Genomic DNA, 18,455 nt, shown 5'->3' with positions numbered 1-18,455 from the left:
ACACACGCAAGTCGGTTTCAAGCCTGTCGATCCCTCTAGTACGTTGGACCCCTATATTCCTGGTACCGGTGGGGCTCTTGAAAAGAACGAATTTCACAGCACAGTCAGCCGGCATCCTTGCGACGTGGCCGGCCAACCGTAGTTTCTCAACTTTCGTTAGGTGTACTACGGGAAGCTCATCAAGCAGTGCCTGTAGCTTTTGATACATACGCCCCCGCTACTCTCCGCTTTCCGTTGGTACTCCGTTAAAAATAGTCCGCAACACCTTTCGTTCAAATACGGAAAGTGCAGGTATGTCTGTCGTAAGCAAAATTACTGTCACAAGTTCGTAGAGGACCACCGGTCTGATTAGCGTTTTGTACATCGTCAGCTATGTGCGGCGGCGTATGCTCCTTGATCGAAGCGTCTTCCGGAAGGAAAAGTATGCTAGATTCACAGCTTGAATCTCTTTACTCGTACTACAGTCGACGGTGACCAGAGATTTCAAATACACGAAATCATCAACCACTTCCAGTTGATCGCCGTCAATAGTCACTGTCCGTGCGTGGAGTCCCCTGGAGCCTCTTCCTACCATATATTTAATTTTCGAAACATTGATTTGTATCCCAATCCTCATAGCCTTCGTTTTTAGTATGACGTAGATTGCCACCGCCGTCCCAAGGTTTCTAGTAGTGATGTCGAGGTCGTCTGCGAAGGCTAGGAGTTGGCTACTCTTGCTGAAGATCGTTCCTCTCGTTTCGATGCCCGCTCGCTGGATCACACCTTTAATAGCGAAATTAAATAACATACAGGATAGCCCATCACCTTGCCGCAACCCGCTGCACGATTAGAAAGGACTTGAGAGTGGCCCTGAAACGCGCACGTAGCACATCACTCGCTCCAGGGTAGTTTTGATCAGTCGCGTCAGTTTGTCTGGAAAACCGTTCTCGTGCATTATCAGCTATAGCCAGGGCTTCGACCGATCCTTTTTTTCTACCGCAGTCACACCAACGCGCATTCAAGTTCACACAGTCCGTTTAGTGATGGAATATGAACGCTATGCATAACACAACTGGCAGTTTGCTCAATCAAACGCCGATTGCACGCAATAGAATGAACGCGTTCTAAAGCTTTTTAACATTTTCGTTTCGATCAAGTTGCCTTTACCGTTTGGGGCAGCGAATGACTGCAAAACAGTCAAATGACTGGCAGTCACCACTCTAACGAAAAGCAATCGCACAATCGTATGATTCAATACTACAAAAAAAACAACCACTACATGTGCATGAAAGAAGTCGGTCGGACTCCGTCCAATACAAACGAATATTTTGCTTACGTCGGACCGACGTCCGGGTGACAAACTATTACCGTGAGCAGCCGATTTGGAGACAAAAAGAGAAACGAAAAAATACGTCACCGTATGCTTCCAGTCAGTTTGCAGTTTATATTCTCAAAGCGCAAAGCAAAACGGGAGATCGACTGTTTGCTTCTGCTGAGATGCCGCATGAATTATAAGACGGCAGCAGCGCAAGCGGCAGATTGACTGGATTTAAAAAAACAGTCAAATGATCGTTCAAAAAGCGGAGTTTGAATCCGGAAAGTTCGCATTCACGGCAGTCACATTCAACTTGCGATCCCTTTTCAAGCCCTGTCTATACCTGTTCGCAATCAACTGTATCATATGCTGCTTTGAAATCCACGAAAACGTGATGCGTGGGCACGTTGTACTCCCAACATTTCTGGAGTATTTGTCAGAGAGTAAAAATTTGATCCGTAGTAGCACGGGCCCCCATAAGGTCCGCCAGATACTGCCCTACGAATTCTTTTTCTGTTGGGGGTAGACGACGCAACAAAATCTGGGAGAGCACCGTAATGCCACGGTAATTACAGCCATCTAGCTGGTCGCCCTTTTTGTAGATGGTTCAGACTACATCCAGGAGTTCTGGTAGTTTCTACTCTTGCCAAATTTTAGAAATTATTCAATGAAATGCCGTTGCTAGCGGTTCTTTGTTCTTTCTATAGAGTTCTGCCGGGAGTCGGTCCTTTCCGGCGGTTTTATTATTCTTCAGCTGAAGAATTTCTCGACGGATGTCTTCGAGAGCCGGCACGCTGTTGTCGTTTGTAGGCACTTCTAGCCTAAGTAACAATTTGGGTTTTATTACACTCTTATGATGGCATTTAAGACCAAAATTGGTCATGAAAACCGTCATCAAAGTACAATAAAACTCACATTGTAGCTTGGGAGGCTAACATCCATTGCATTTGGCTTCTGCTATATCACCGTTGTCACATGTCAGGTTTAGGTTTGTAGCCCTGCCAGCTTGGCATGCTTTACGTATCTGACAGCAGAAGGCAGTTTTTCAAGATATTATGTGCAAAACTGATCAATATACCGACGTCTCATTCTCGGATGGATTACGAGATGCAGCAAATTCTATTACATATGCATTGAACATAGAGATATTCCACAAATAACGTTAAATCTGTAAAAAAAAGATTAACAATAAATGAATTGGTAGAATTGGAATTTTAGGTTCGTAGTTCGTTGCTTTTTGCTAAGCTAGGAGATCCGCGTGTTGAACCAGGTTATAAAGGGGGTAAATTATTGACCAGATACAAACCCAACCTAGGCCCCTATCATTAATGGATATTGCGTGACTCTTGAACGACGAAGGACAGGTAAACTGCATTTTCAATAATCCTTATGTAAGCGCGGGACACTTGCTCAGTCTCCACTATCACTGACTTATTATCATCAACTTATGAACGAGAAGTTTAATCTGAATAGTTTTCTAGTCGGTACGTCATAAGCGTAAAGACGCTTGTTACTGACAAGACACTGTATGTCACGTTGTATCGGTTGCCCCAAGAAGGTCATGGCAAGAATAGCACTATTATTTTACCGTCGTCACTTTCAAATGGGCTGCCTCCATTATAATGGGCACGACAATTATCTAGAGGCCGGTGGTAAACGCTTTTACTGAAGGCCCGATTTGCGAATAAACCCACTCTTTGAACAAAATTCTGTTCATCTAAGCCTTTTTCGAATGTCGATAGTAAACTAGAAGCAAGGTTTTACCTTTGGCAAAATTCTTCGAATTTGCAGCGACTCCTAAGAAAAAAAGTGGAAGCTTTCTTGATCCATCGATATTGCAGCAAGGCATAAACATAATACGGTTTTTGATCACCTTCCTGCCTTCCGCAATATGCTCGTCTTGCAAGGCTAGTGAACGTGACGGTAGAAGCTTTACAAATAACCTTGATTCATCAGCGTTATAAATTTCTAACTTTTCATACTGATTTCTGATTGACAAGTATAGTTTGCATGAATCTATTCTTGAAGGCAGTGAATGTTTCATTATCGCCAGATGCTCGCTCACCAGCAACAGTCAACATTTTTAACCCATCGCGCTTCCGGAACCGATCATACCAGCCATTACCAGTTATTAAAATAGTCTCATTACGATAGTTTTTTTTTTGTTTTTAAGCATTCCGAATGACAGGTTTGCATTCGCTGTAACGGCATCATATACGTGTTTTTTACTTGATACTTGGTACTGCATGATCCAAAAAATACAGCTTGGTCAACGTCGACAGACCTGGGCATCTGGGTCGTAAAATAAAGACAAACGTCAAATCTAAACAATAACATAGAGTGATACATAGACATAGAGTGTCCAACTTGTGTGTATGTATGAGAAAATAGAGTTATCAAATATTCAGATTAAAAATAAACTCGCTTAATCTGAATGAGTGCAATAATCAAAATGTGCATAATAATCTAATGACAAATATTGTATTTTTTGTGCCACATGTTATTCGTTAATTACCATGTAGCTCTGTGTTGGGGGCTTCCCATTTGGCATAATGTTCTTTGGCACAACGCCATTTGGCGTAATCATAAGGGACCATTTTGCATACTTCCTCAAGCAAGAACTAAACAACCAAATCTGGCTGAATTATTAGTTATGCCAAATGACCATTATGCCAAAAGATTGTTATGACAAAGAGCGCCATGTCGAATGTTTTTCCATGCAGGTTAGCGTCCTGTGCTGTATTTAATGAATGTTGACTGCGCATAGCATAGCCCTCAAAGCAATGCAGATCTGTATCGCTACCTATATCCAGGCTAGTCAACGGAAATGTGAGAAGCCATAATATTAAAAAATAATTGAAAAACCACAAGTTCTAAGAACATTTTGAGCCACAAAGACAGATTTGAAGCTGGGCGAATAGTGCACCGTTATTTAAAGAGTAGAATTCATAAATTGTTTTTATGTATTTTGAGATAAGTGAACAAACCACATTCTGAAATAAAAAAAAGAAGAAAAAATGTACAAAAAATGCAATGATTTTCTTTTGTTTTTTTTTCTTTTGCTCTTGTTTTATTTATAAAGCTCAAAAATAATAAAAGTGACTTTTTTTCAGGCTGAAATAAAATTTGGGCACCGGAGGGCTAATAACTATAACGGAATAATTAAAATTTTCCTAGGCTAAGTTTATCTAATAGGAACATTTTTACATCAAAAATTGTTATGAAATGTTGATCAAATAATTACGCAATGTGATTAGTTGTTTTCCGATTTATTTAAAAGCTATTCCACTGTGCATAACGTGGACGTATAGTCGTATGTCATCAATAAGCAAAAAAAAAATACTGCCACTTCAGCAGTGGTAACTTGCGCGCGCTATTCGGGCTTCAAATTAAACTGTGGAATGTAAACTAAAATACCGAAAATGTTTTAATAACAAAAGCTAGACCATAAATTTTGCGGTGTGGCACACTTGCACATATATAACGTATCGGCCGAGTCCGCCCACTCCGTCCGCCCGCCGCAGGGTGCCCACACCGCATTGTCGGTATACATATGATATGCGAATGTTTTTCCGGTGGTGGCCAGTCAATGTGGCGAGTTTCCATTGTTTCGAAGCCCGCAGCATCAGGGCTCTGCACCCTACACAGACTGTGGTGGACTGACTGGTGGTGTCCACACAGTATGGTTGGTCACCGGTGGGAAATAGAACATGAAGATTAATTTTCCCACCAAACCGTGACCGGTTGATACGCTGTCATCTGCCACGTCGCGGTACGCAACGTAATTCAATTCGGGACTGATTGTTTGCAATAGTTATTCCCGGTGACAGAGCTGTGAAATATGATGTGTTGAAAATTGAATTATTTCATTCTGCTGCAGCATTTATGCGTAACCTTGTCTGGAGTTTATCGTTGTTTGACACGATGTTCAGTTGAGAGTGGGAGTCTGGCTCGTAAAAAATATTCGCCTCGAAGCCAACGATACGGTACGAACATCCCGAATGGTACACTAAATACACATAAATTAGTTGACCCGTCATCTTCGTTGTTACTTCGCAATTTCACAACAATTGTTTTCAGTTTATGGCCGCACTAGTTTCTCGGTTCTGACACTTGCATGGGATGGCGATTAGGTCATACGACAATTAAACTGCACTATACCAGCCATAAACAAGAGAATGCGGATCGACCCGTTGCTGGTTGCCTATATGGTAGCAGGTGCCAGGGAAAATCAAATTGTTCGTTGTCGAGAGAATAGAAACGTGTCGGTAGTGGTTGACTTTCCGAATTAATTCCTGATATGCTTTATTGTCACATAAAACGTTTAAATTAGTGCCCCTATCTGGTAAAGTTTTGTTTGCATTGAAGCTAATTAATTTATAATTGAAGGACCGTTAACAACAGTTATTGTTATTAATAAAAGCATGCGAAGTGAAATGACCACAATAGATAGAAGAGCAAACGATTACTATTTACATTTAATTTTGCTTTCCATTGTTGGTCTATATTGTTTCCGTAGAATAGGATCACTTTTTATTGAAAAACACTGCATGCATATACTTACAATTCTTCGAGGCTTATAACGAACGTAATATATTTCCTGGCGTTAAAAATCGGTGCCATCGGTAGTATTGAATTTGTACTTCGTAACACCAAAATTAATTTACGCATTCCGTCCAAATCTGAAGAGGATAAAAAATATGAAATTCCTCATGATTTTCATGTGCTACTTATATATACTCAAGGGCTAAATACACACATCGAAACCAAAAGCATTTCATCAAGAAGACTGGCAGCCCTTTTTCGCACCCATACGAATGACAAGTAATAGAAGCAACAATGCACCCTTCCCGACAAAAGTTGAAGCTGTGTGTATACGAGAAACTTTCGATTAAGGCTAAAAAATGTCAAATTATGTTGCAAATCTCCATATTTTACACGTTTTTATATAGACATAAAAGGGGCAATATGCTAATAAGATTCATTTGCACTATAAGCTGTAATAGAATACCTATGTAATAATGTAATAGAAACCCCTTCGAATCTAGGGTAAGTTTACCTTTAGTGGACCCTTTACCTTTAATGGACCTCGGGTACAATTTCGGCGTTTATTACCTTGTGCTTCTTATTTCCGAGGATATGTGATATGAAACAGAAAGTACTAAACATACCACACAGATCAGTTTATAAAATTTTAGCTGAATTTAATGAATAATGCCTTAAAATCGATATTTTCAACAACCTAGGGTCCGTTTTATGGTTAACAATGCGAAATGTCGCCATTAGTGGGTAATCTTCATGCAAAACACAATAAAATTCCTATAATGAACCCGGTCGTTATCCTATTGTAAACTATCAAAGTCCATAAAAGGAAAACGGCCATTCTAATCTGTTTTAAAAAATGTGCAAAATATAGAGATTTGCAACATACATTGATATTTTTTAGGCTTAATCGAAAGTTAAGGCCCGCGCATAATTGATACTTTAGCGGTTGTGTAGATTTGCGTAGACGACGGGAGGAGAAAGTTGGGTGCCGCTACGACGTCCGCCGATTGGAGAATCCTGAGGTGAAAAGGGCCTTTGTTGAACAACTTGAATCTTGAGCCTCGGAGTTGCCACCTGGTGGAACCGTCGAAGAGCAATGGACCGGCATCAAGAACGCCTTCATCACGACCAGTGATGAAACCCTCGGCCAAGCGCGCAGCGGGCGGAGGGAGTGGATTTCGGATGAAACTTGGAAGAAGATCGATGAGCGGAGAGAGGCGAAAGCCGGCATTGAGCGAGCGCGAACCAGATCGGCTAAGACAGCTGCCCATCAACGATACGCCGAACTGAAGAGGGCTGTTAAACGTGCTTGTAGGCGGGACAAGAGAGCCTGGACTAACTCCCTAGCCGAACAAGGAGAAACCGCCGCCGCCAATGGTGATATCCGTTTGTTGTACGATATTTCTCGCCGCTTTAGTGGTGCCAGGATGAATACAAAGATGCCGCTAAAGGACAGAGCTGGTCAGCTATTGACTGACCGTACAGAACAGCTTAAGCGATGGACTGAACATTTTGAACAACTCTTCCGAGTTTCAAATGTCAGAGACCAACAAAACCAGCAGCGTACGACGCCTACAGTTCGTCGAATAAATCGCGTGAACTCGGAGGCGCCTTCGCTGGATGAAATTGTAGCAGCCATCAAGAGTATGAAATCCAATAGAGCGCCAGGGATAGATCGTATTTCAGCCGAAATGCTCAAAGCTGACTCACCTTTATCAGCCCAGATGATGCATCAGCTTTTCAGCAATATTTGGGAAACCGCAACTTTTCCGGTGGACTGGATGCAGGGCATATTGCTCAAAGTCCCTAAGAAAGGAGACCTAACGGAATGCGGTAACTGGCGTGTCATCACGATGCTCTGTATTACTCTCAAAGTACTCTTTAAGGTAATCCTCAACCGGATCCAGGAGAAGATCGACGCTACTCTCCGGCGGCAGCAGGCTGGATTCCGTGCTGACCGATCATGTGTAGACCATATCACAACGCTCCGCATTATATTGGAGCAGATAAACGAATTCCAGGACTCTCTTCTGCTGGTGTTCGTTGACTTCGAAAAGGCGTTCGACCGACTCAATCACGAAAACATCTGGGGCGCACTTAGGCGTAGAGGAGTTCCAGATAAGCTAGTTCATCTCATCGAGGCTCAGTACGAGGCGTTCTCGTGCAAGGTTTTGCACGACGGCGTCTAGTCCGACCCCATAAGGATTACTGCTGGTGTGAGACAGGGCTGCATTTTATCACCGCTTCTGTTTCTCATCGTTATGGATGAGATATTAGTTGGAGCAATTGACAGTAGACCAAATCGAGGATTGCCTTGGAATCCTCTAACGATGGAGCAGCTAAATGACCTCGACCTAGCCGACGACATTGTCTTGCTCGCACAGCGCCGAAACGACATGCAGAGCAAGTTAGATGACCTCTCCGAGAGCTCCCAAGCAGCAGGTCTCACAGTCAATGTAGCGAAAACTAAGTCTATGGTAATGAACACTGACAATGCCACCAACTTCACAGTAGCGGGACAACAAGTTGAGCAGGTAGCCGCCTTTCAATATCTTGGTAGCCAAACAACGCCCGATGGTGGTACCAACACTGATATAGCCACACGGATCAGGAAGGCCAGGGGTGCATTTGCAGGTCTGCGAAACATTTGGCGCTCAAACCAGATCACTTTACGTACGAAAACCCGAATCTTTAATTCAAACGTTAAATCCGTACTGCTGTATGCCTGCGAAACGTGGTGCGTCTCAGCGGAGACAACGCAAAAAACTACAGGTATTCATTAACCGGTGCCTGCGATACATTATTCGTGCCTGGTGGTCTGTTAATTGGATATCCAATGAGGAACTCCATCGTCGGTGTCATCAACGGCCGATAACCACAGAAATTCGTGAACGTAGGTGGAAGTGGATCGGACACACCTTGAGGAAAGGAGCGAACGAGGTTTGCAGAGCAGCACCCGACTGGAATCCACAAGGACAGCGTAGAAGAGGCAGACCCAGAGGCTCGTGGCGACGGAGCTTAGCCAACGACATCCGGGCTGTAGACGAGAACCTGTCCTGGCGACAGGTAAAAGCCATGGCGGGTAACCGTCAGCAGTGGAGGTCTCTGATTGTATATTTTCCTAGCCAGTCAAGGATTTTTTCGGGTTGGAAATTTTCTTGATTTCCCTGGGTGGGGATGCCCTTATAAGTCTCATACTAGGTTGAAGGTTGGACTTTGCTTTGCTTGCTGATTACAGCGGGAATGGCCTCGTCGGGACTGCGTCGACTTAGTAGCGGGCTAAACTGGGTATCGGCTTGACCAAAATGATATGAACATCTTGGTAACTGGCAGAAGGTTGCAAATTGATACTGAAGATTCTTGGTTTGGCAATAACTTGAAAAATTATATATTTTTAATAGTTATAACTTGTATTTGAATACTATCGCAGTAATTTATATCTGTGTCAAAAACCAGATCGTTTTGTTTGCCTACCTGGTTCAAATGTATATTCACTAATTATCTATTAGATAAATCGACTATCTCAAACCTTTGTAGGGGAATGAGGTGGGCTCCATCATCATCATCTGATTTCATCCCTTTGTTCTGCCGGACCGGCGGACATGGACACATAAGTAAGTAAGTAAGTTGCGTAGATTTGACAGATTATCTGTCAAATTATACGGGTGAACTGTCAAATTGACGCAAATGCAACTGCAAAGTATCAATTCTGCGCGGGATTTACTCGTATTGTAAGTGTCATCGGTTACGTGTTTAGCGTTAACAGTTTAAAATAATTCGTGGAAGAAAACTACTCAAGCACTAGTTAGTCCACTAATGGTTAATTTACCCTAAATTATGCATTTACAACCTGTGGTAAGACGTAGTTCTACGTAAAAAGAAGTGTGATTAGAGTTTAGACTGGAAGCATACGCGGCTCGCAGAGGTCTGCGAACATCGTACTCATGTGTGAGTTGTATTAACTGTAGTGTTGAAAAGCCTTTTCACGTGCAGACGACTATAAACCATTGTTCAGCGGGTATATGAATGAACGTTAGGTTTCATAGAATCTGCACGGTTGTTCAGCCAAGCATCCCAGAGAGCTCTTTTACGCGCTGAGCATCGGAGTGCGAGTAATTCCAATTTAAAGTTGTTTTCTAGAAATTGAATTCAATAATGATCAATTATTCAACGTTGAAAGATATGCCTAAGCCGTATGCCATCAGTGGCAGTACTTATATATATACATTCATGTGTGAGGGAGGATATGATGCCAGTTAGTGGATCACAGCTGCCGTTGATAGGAAAGGTGAATGCTGCGAAAGCGTTGCTGTGGGTGTGGTGCTAGCTGCTCCGAGGCCCTTTTGACGCTGGGTTGCTAGTAAAATGAATCTGTAGGCAATTGTTAGGTCATGAACACTTTGTATTGTAAATTTATACACTGTAGAGGGCGCCGCTTATGTTTCAAACAGCATGCTATTAAAAATATTGAAGCAATAAGAAGACTAGTGAAATAAATTAATAACTATTACATGTCAATTGTAATACGATAGTAATTCCTTGTTAATTTTATTTAGATGGAAAACACACGCACAAATATCAAAATAGAATTAATAATGGTTTATTTGGCTACTAATACCATTTGTTGAAATAGTGAAAGCAACCCGTGGTTAAGTAAATTGAAAAATCTACAATCCCTGACAACCCTGTTAAATAAACAGATGCGAACACTACTGCCGAAAGGCGACCCGAACAGTTGTGGCTGAGTGCATAACTTTCTGTCCGAATCATATTTACATGCAAATTATCGATTGTTTAAATGCAAATTCTTGTCTGGGGCAGTTTTTCCCTTCAACTGCCTACTTGGTACCGACTGCATAAAATTGGCCGGGCGACCGCTGCGCTGCTGGCGAGAGTTAAGCAACTTGCAAACAGTGTGATGCAGCTGACCATCTCATGGCTGTTATGCGAGCACAATTACGCATCATTCTCAGCCTACAGCGCTAATACACAGGAACCAAATCAGACAAATAGAGCCGGATATTATAAAACCAGCTCTATTTGCATCAAACGTGAGCGCACGTGTCACACGACAGCTGCCGGCAGTAGATCTGCGCTTCACACGCACTTGCGATTAGTGCTATGCAATGCATACAGGAACTGTGAAAGCTGTTAGCATATGGTGTAAATTTGCAAATGCAATCACAATCCGTCCGTATGCTTCGAATGATTTATCGGATTGAAGACCGTTGACGTGTGAGTTGGACACAGAAAGGCTATCATCTCTCTATAGAGTTTCGTGTGTTCTTAGTATGTGTTCCGCTAAATGTGGTAATTACCATGTAGGCAAATGAAGCATGGTGGAGTCCAGTTTTAATCTTAATGGAATAATTTAAATTGTTGTTCTGACCTCCTGCCGTTAAAGTTTGGTTTCAGTCGTCTCAATGTGAGTGGAACCGTACGTTGAACATATAAAAATGTATTTCAGACGAAACGTCGTGTAGACTGTCGACAGCGAAAGAGTTCACTCAATTAACTAATTAAGATTTATGACAAGTGACGAAATTGTACACGAATATAAATGAGAAAGATGCTGTGTATATTAATTGTTTTGATTTTCATTTGTTTTTCACCACTTCTAAGGTGAACCATGAATTTATACAAATGAAGTAAGAAACCCGCTTCAACCCACCTAAAGATAATTATCCGTGATTACTGATTAAAATCTTCACTCACAAAAGTCGGATAACAAATGTGTCGCTCACCCACATTTTCATATGGCACCTAGATTCTAATTATCTGCTTGTATATAAAGCGAAAGTAGGATGCTGGATGGATTCGTCCATGGCGGATCCCGGTCTTTGTCTACTTTCCCGACGTAGAGACGGAAAAACAAGATTAGAAGCAACTTTTACGCGAATTGCATTTAAACTATTACTTGGCATCAATCTTTATGGAATGTCATTTCGTTATCGACGAAAAGACAAAGTAAGAATATCATTAAATGTTCCAGAAATTAAAGTTCTCTTGGTTTTCCTCCTTATTTTGAATATTTTTTAAAACTCGGAATAAAAAGTGGATCGTGTTTATGTATGACGAAGGGGATCCGTCACCCTAAAACATGTTTCTACTAAACAAAGAGCACATAACAGAAGTGGAAGTAGAAATCCAAACACGTACGTGCTATTTTCTACAGATACTAGCGAACCTGGCGGTAGCGAGTCACTTTTTTCCACGAAAACACACGAACTCATACGAATGCACCCGAAAGCATGTGAAAGCTGCTATGCGATTGGCAGCGAGCGTTCTGCTTATATTGCTGTTATTCGCTTCTATGCGAAAACCTTCCCAAAGAAAAATAAAAACAAAAAAGACTCTGCTACCAGTTTTGATCGCATCACGGAAGAAACGTTGTAGAAAATTATTGTGCTTCCCGAGAAAATATTTCGTTTTTTAGCTTTATATAGTTGTGCGCAAAGGTAAATCATGTATTATTGACAGTGTAAGCACGTGTAAGTTTTCTATGTTTATGCTCTTATTCTTTGCTTAGATAACTTTTGTTTTGTTCTATTACGTACAGACTTACAAACAACACAGTTACAATGTCTTACGTTAACCGAAAATGATAAAATTTAAATGCTGATTGCGTTTGTAAAAATTTGTCCATGTTTGAACGGGCAAACACAAAGCAAGCTACCCTAGCATTCAGCTGATGAGCGAGAGAAATATTGTTGCTTTTCTCATCACTCTTGCGTTGACAGTTTCTTACGAGATTTCGTGTGAGTGTAAAAGAGATACTTTGACTGCGAGCAACCAGAACAGAGCTGCGCGCAACTGTTAGGCGCACAACTAAACCTACGAAAGAAAAATTTTAGATAATAATCGCAATACCTAATTGACCTTTTCAAATTTTCAGGCAATAAAATATAACCCATTAGTAAGCTTTTGGCATATTTATTTCATTCAACTTTAATGCCATAATCGTATACTCCCTCCTTACGCTTAACTCCACTAAAAAAGTTTGATGGAACATGTCGTTGCAGCTTCTTCTGTACGGAAGAACAGAGTTTTTCTTTATTTATTTATTTTATTTATTTATTATATTTCTTCATGTCTTCCTCAGATTTGACCTCCTTAGGATGCTTTCGTAGTACTTGCTTCATAATAGGTCACTATTTTTCATTGGGCCTTAGTTCCGGTACGAGGGGGGGAGGGGGGGGGGGAATGTCCTTGGGTACCAAAGTTACCCAATTGGTTTCGTACCACTCCAGGACATCCTTTGAATAGTGTTATGAAGCTAAGTTGCTTCAACAGAGGAAGCAGACGCTTCTGTAGACATTACTTGAGGTAGATCTGCCCGTTAACAGTCCCGGTAGTCACGAACGGCGCTCTCTGTTTGCCACATTTGTATTTGTTCGCTAGCCAAATCATGTGTTTCTTGGTAAAGTTTGAAAGTTTCTGCATCCTTACTTCCTGCGGAACATCAAACTTGTGTTGGGCGGTGAAGCACAGTAGCTAGGGAAGCTGCCGGAAGTCCGCCTTGACGTTTGTCTCATCATCCATGATGAGAGAGTTGAGAATTATCCAGGTGCTTGCGCAAAATAAACTCATGGCGTTGCTTTTCAGTTGACGCTATTTTTCCAATTTCCTAAAAACTGACCGCGATAAAAGTACAGTGTAAACAATACTCTCTAAACTACTTCTGCTCAAATTTTCAAGAGAGAATACCCAATGGATAATTTTCTACAGCGTTCCTTCCGTGATGCAATTTGATAAGGGACACCCTTAATTGACTGGTTGTTTTGTAAGTTAAATGGTAACCTGCGCATTTTCGCCTTTAAAAGACTTTGCCCTTGACTTTACCGATCAAATTTCCAGCAAATTGTCTGAAAAGGGTCGCTAGGCAGGTTTCATTATTCATAACGACACAATCGTATTTCGACAGTAAATTCTCTTAGAAATTTTTTGAGCATTTACCGCCAGATTGTACTTTGCGTCTGGTATAAACGATGAAAAAATGATTGTTGGGATTTTTGAACATCCCTCATGAACATACACTATTCACTTGCGTCACCGCTGATGCATCCATCGGCTTTTGATTTTATCACGAGCATAGCCTCATGGTGAATATCGGAATTCGTTCAAAAATTGAATGTTGAATATTAAATGTGGCTGCAAAAAGAAAGCAAAAAGAGAGCTCAGCCCCATAGTGACGTAAATGCAAAAAATAAAACTGAACTTTCTTCAACAATGTTGTAGATAACAATTAACTCTATAATTGCCCTTTACACTACTTTTTCGAATTCACAGCATTGTGGATAACGTTAATCTTAGCGAAGATAGTTCTGTCTCGACGATGGTGGGAGCTCGTCTAAGCTTGCTAATGGACAGCATTAATCCGACACATCTGTAATTATTGAGGAAAATGATCGTTCGACCCCAAGTCGCAAGTAAGATGTCATAGTCTTCTATCATGAATTGCGGTATTGAAGACTTAGTCGTATCGGATCGCTGCTATGAAAGCATCGTCATATGCGAAACGTGGCTTAACTCTCAGACGATCCCCAGTCAAGTGTTTGGCATTGGCGTAGCTAGAGAGGGTGCCTGGGGAACCAAGCCCCCTCCAGAACTCTGCAGTCCCCCTCTAGAAATTTTCGCCAATTGGACAAAAATTCAATGTGTACGCAGGGAAACGCGTGGGTGTATTTTTTTATTTCCTAGGCATCGCAAACGCGTAGTTGTCGTCGTCGTCAGTAGCCGTCAGTAGTCTCATCTTGTTTCAAGCAGTCGTCTTCATTCAACTCGATCTTGGGCCACTCGTCGGCAATTGTCCAGTCGTCTCATAAGCTGTAACTCACTATCAACCTGGTCGAGCTATCTTGAACGTTGAGCCCCCCTGTTCCTGGTGCCGGTGCAGTTGTTGAGGAGAATTGTTTTCGTCGCACTGTCGTCCGGCATCCTTACGACTTGTCCTGTCCACCGTAGCCTATTGACTTTCGCCAGATGACGATGGAATCTCTCCAAACAGTGTCTTTAGCTCGTGATTCATACGTCTCCGCCACGTATACGTATGATCCGCAGTACCTTCCGCTCGAACACGACAAGGGCGCGTATGTCCTCCGTGAGCAGTGTCACGGCTTCAAGTCCATAAAGAACTACTGTTCTTCGTATAGCGGCGTATGTTTATTGATAATAGCGTTTTCCGACGGGCAACGTAGACCCGCTTTCCCGCTGAAATGCGCCGAAGGATCTCCTTACTAGTGTTGTTGTTAAATACACGAACTCATCTGCCAATTCTAGTTCGTCGTCAACAATTACCGTCCGTGGGAGGCACGCGTTTGTTTCCTTTGAGCCAGATCAGTTGCGTCAGTTTGTCTGGAAACCATGTTCGCGCATTATCTGCCATAACTGGTCTCGACCGACTGTATCGTATGCTGCTTTGAAATCAATAAAGATGTGATGTGAGAGCAAGTAGTACTTCTGATATTTCTGCAATATCGGATGGTAAACATCTAGTCTGTAGTTGCGCGGTTCTCCATGAAACCCGCCTGATAATTCCCTTAAAGCCCTGTGCTATCGGTGACAACCGGTGTAACAGGATAATATTGAATTTTTATTTTAAAGTGCACCCCCTAGGCCCCCTTTAGGGAAATTTCCTAGCTACGCCAATGGTTTTTGGATCCGATTACGAAGTTTTCCGTTGTGATCGGAATCCTAACAACAGCCGCAAATCTACCGGTGGTGGTATTCTGATAGCTGTCCGTCGTGGATTGGTGACCCAGCGAGCTGGACTCATGGAACTGCATAGAACAGGTTTGGGCGGCAATCATGCTTTCGCTTTCTTTTTCCTATGTACCTTATATACCCCACCTGATTGGGTTCGCGACAACGATCTAATTGACACTCACTGCCACTTAGTTTACTCAGTTATGAGGGACGCTTCGCCACTTGATGAGATAGTCATATTGGGCGACTTCAGTTTGCCAGATATCTCATGGAAACCCGCCCATAGCGGTTTCCTTTATCCTGATTTTCAAAACTCTACGATCCATGCCGGTGTAATGAATATTCTCGACAACTAGTGCTGCAATGCTTCATCAAGTCAATCATGTCGTCAACGAGAACAATCGTTCCATAGACCTCTGCTTCGTGAGCTGATTCGGATTCGTCTCAGCGGCTCCATGTTTGTTAATCAAGAGAGGTCCACACCTACCAACCGATCAACCAGCGGGAAGCACCGAAACGGGTGGCCTGTGCACCGAGGTTAGGGCCAAGAAAAAAGGCAGAGAAAGCTCCACCAGAAAAAAGGCTCCACCTAGACCGGCAAGGAAGCGAGCGAAGAAGGGCGACGATCTTATCCTGAAAATCGTCGGGTCGAAATACTCGGAGGTTTTGAAGGCCATGAGACGAGATGCCCTACTGAGGGATCTGGGTGCGGACGTGCGGAGTATCCGCTGCTCACGCACAGGTGATATAATCCTTGAGTTAAAGAAGGACGCCACCAAGAAGAGTTCCGTACACAAGTCGGTAGTGGAAGAGGGAGCATGGGGAGGGAATGCAGATACGTGCTCTCACACCAGAAATGACTCTCCAGCTTAAAAACCTGGATGAGATCACCGAAGTGTGCGAGGTCGTACAGGTTCTCAAAAAGCAAAGTGGAGTGGTGATGACAATAAAGGCGGATCGCCTGCGCAAGGCTCCGGTCGGGATCCAGGTAGCCACCATACGACTTCCGCAGACGGACGGAAACGAAGCCCTGAAAGCTGCAAGGCTAAAAGTGGGGTGGTCGGTATGCCCACTGAGCGGTCTCAAGCAGTCGGAGGCTTGCTTCCGGTGCTTCGAGCACCGGCATAAGGCCTGGAAGTGCAAGGGGCCAAATAGGAGTCACCTGTGCAGAAGATGTGGCAGTGCTGGCCATAAAGCCAGGGACTGCGCGGAGCCTCCCAAGTGCTTGATCTGTACCGGTAAACGGGACACAAAGCACGTAACGGGAGATCCAAGGTGTCCGGTCGATGGGCCCAAGCACGAGCAACCAAGCCACGATCATAGTGCATGTGACACAACTCAACCTGAACCACTGCAGCACGGCTCAGCAGCTGTTACACCAAGCAGTTTCAGAGTCTGCAACGGACATTGCCATCATCTTGGACCCATACCGCGTCCCTGCCACATCCCGACGATGTTGAAAGCGCTGCACAGACCTTCTCACATGTCTTGATATATGACATCGTTCGATATGTATCGAAAAGGAGTCTCCGCAGTAGTTCTCATCCTACTTGGCACACAAATGAGCTCCGCAGGGTAAAGTCATACAAAAGGGGAACAGTAAGACGATTCACGAAGTTTCGCACGCTTTCACTAAAGCTTCTCTATGCCGAGATAAACAATTTATACAGGCGAGTCAGTCGTTAATGCTTTTTGCGGTATCAACGCCGTATTTAACGAAGATGGGAGCATCACCAGAAGTTTTTCTGGAACTACGTAAATGAGTAACGCATAGAGTCCGGATTGCCGTCATCAATGGAATACAACGGGGAAGTTGCTGCTGCTCCAGAGGATATATGCCGTTTCTTTTCCAAGAAGTTTGCAAGTGTTTTCACCAATGAGGTATTGAGCGCGGACCGTGTTGTCCGGCCAGGCAACAACGTCACAATATTTGGTCATATGCTGGGTGCCATTGATATCAATATCGAGATGATTTCGAAGGCCGTGATCATACTCAAGTCGTCCTTCAATCCTGAACCATACAGACTGCTTGCTGACACCGTTGCTCCTTATGTTTCGAATGTCCATCTCCAGTGGGATTTTCCCGTCGTGTTGGAAATTTGCACATATGTTCCCTGCACATAAAAAGGAAGTAAACGAGATATAGATAATTATCGAGGCATCACAACGCTGAGTGTAGTCTCGAAACTATTTGTGCTGGTGGTCACTGAACCTTTCCCACTGTAAGCAATATCTTAGTGCTGATCAACATGGCTTCATTTCCCAGCGCTCTAACACTAGTAATCTGGTGTGTCTTGCATTATACATAATGGAAGGTATGTCCCAATGAGCTCAACCAGATGTTTCATACACCGACCTGTCGGCAGCTTTTGACGAGATAAACCACGCCATCACAATTGCAAAACTACATAGACTGGGCGATAACATTTCGTATGGTTTCGCTCGTATCTCACCGATCGACAGTTGGTGGTTGCCGTTGGAGATTATCGATCCGCTAGCTGTCTAGCTTCGTCAGGTATACCTCAAGGAAGCCACCTATGCCATCTGATTTTTCTGCTTTATTTAAACGACTTTATTTAAGTTTATGCTTTATTTAAATTTCTTCGATATATACTGCCTCAAATCGCTATACTGTTCGCTCGTGTGGGCAGTTCTGCAATATTGATCGTCTGTTTGGAATCCTAACTACAACAACAGGACTCCAGTCAGTTCAGCGTCGATTTCTTAGATTCGCTTTGCGAAAACTGCCATGGAGAAACTCGCTTCGTATTCCCAGTATGAAAGCGGCTGTCAACTGATAGATCTATAACCTCTCCGTGTCCGTAGGGCTACCCCAGAGCACTGCTTATTGCGAATAACATTCAAGGGAGAATTGACTGCCCCGCGCTGTTGGGACAGATTAACATAAATG

This window comes from Sabethes cyaneus, chromosome 3 (assembly GCF_943734655.1).
Source record: "Sabethes cyaneus chromosome 3, idSabCyanKW18_F2, whole genome shotgun sequence".
Classification (NCBI taxonomy): Eukaryota; Metazoa; Arthropoda; class Insecta; order Diptera; family Culicidae; genus Sabethes; species Sabethes cyaneus.
Note: the sequence above shows the minus strand (reverse complement) of the source record.